Source organism: Scyliorhinus torazame, chromosome 1 (assembly GCF_047496885.1).
Source record: "Scyliorhinus torazame isolate Kashiwa2021f chromosome 1, sScyTor2.1, whole genome shotgun sequence".
In the NCBI taxonomy this organism is placed as follows: Eukaryota; Metazoa; Chordata; class Chondrichthyes; order Carcharhiniformes; family Scyliorhinidae; genus Scyliorhinus; species Scyliorhinus torazame.
Window position 1 is genome coordinate 1,994,747 of NC_092707.1, and position 1,581 is coordinate 1,996,327.

Below are 1,581 nucleotides of genomic sequence, written 5' to 3' on the forward strand. Positions count from 1 at the left end.
TGATTAAAAGAGGTCATTTGCAACAGCATCACAAGACAACGCAAAATTGCAGGAAAATTTCCCTTTAAACAGCGCATTGGGGAGTTAAAGGGAATTTTGAAAGCTCAACAATCTCCCTTTTCAAAACATGTGGCTAAAGGCGAGGTTAGAAAAGAGACGTCTTTCCCATTAACTATCTGCTGGTGAAACATCTGGGCGGGATTCTCCGTAATCGGCGCGATGTCCGCCGACCGGCGCCAAAAACGGCGCGAATCATGCCGGCATCGCGCCGCCCCAAAGGTGCGGAATTCTCCGCATCTTGAGGGGCCGAGCCCTCGCCTTGAGGGGCTAGGCCCGCGCCGGACTGATTTCCACCCCGCCAGCTGGCGCGGAAATGACTTTGCCGGGCGGCGCATGCGCGGGAGGGTCAGCGGCCGCTCACGGCATCCCCGCGCATGTGCAGTGGAGGGGGTCTCTTCCGCCTCCGCCAGAGTGGAGACCATGGTGAAGGCGGAAGGAAAAGAGTGCCCCCACGGCACAGGCCCGCCCGTGGATCGGTGGGCCCCGGTCACGGGCCAGGCCACCGTGGGGGCACCCCCCCGGGGCCAGATCGCCCCGCGCCCCCCCAGGACCCCGGAGCCCGCCCGCCCCGCCGTGTCCCGCCGTCCCAAAGGTGGTTCAATCCAGGCCGGCGGGCGACGGTTGACAGCGGCGGGACTTCGGCCCATCGCGGACCGGAGAATCGCCGGGGGGGGGGCCCGCCAATCGGCGCGGCGCGATTCCCACCCCCGCCGAATCACCGGTGGCGGAGAATTCGCGACATGGCGGGGTCGGGATTGACGCTGGCCCCCGGCGATTCTCCGACCCGGTGGGGGGTCGGGGAATCGCGCCCCTGAAACCGATGGTGACGCTGTCAAGGAGGTTATGGGGGTTGCTGCCAACACTTTGTTCAAAGACCTGAAAAACAAAGATTGAATGATGATTGCCATCAAGAGCACGCCGCCTGGTGTTTTAACAGTAACCAGTAGGGGGCAGCACAGTGGCACAATGGTTAGCACTGCTGCCTCACGGCGCCGAGGTCCCGGGTTCGATCCCAGCCCCGGGTCACTGTCCGTGTGGAGTTTGCACATTCGCCCCGTGTCTGCGTGGGTTTCGCCCCCACAACCAAATAGTCAGCAGGATATTGAGGAGCAAATATGTAAGGAGATTACACATAGCTGCCGGAAAAATAGGGTGGTAATAGTTGGGGGCTTTAACTTTCCCAACATTAACTGGGACAGACATAGCACTGGGGGTCTAGATGGAGAGAAATTTGTCGAGTGTATTCAGGAAGAATTCCTCATTCAATATGTGGATGGCCCGACGAGAGAGGGGGCAAAACTTCACGTCCTCTTGGGGAATAAGGAAGGGCAGGTGACGGAAGTGTTAGTGAGGAATCACTTTGGGACCAATGACCATAATTCCATTAGTTTTGAGGGTATTAGGCGGGAACTTTCAAACATTGATTGGGGGAGTGTGTTTACAGGCAAGGGGACAGCTGGTAAGTGGGAATCTTTCAAAAGGGTGTTAACTAGGGTTCAGGGTGAGCACATTCCTCTCAGA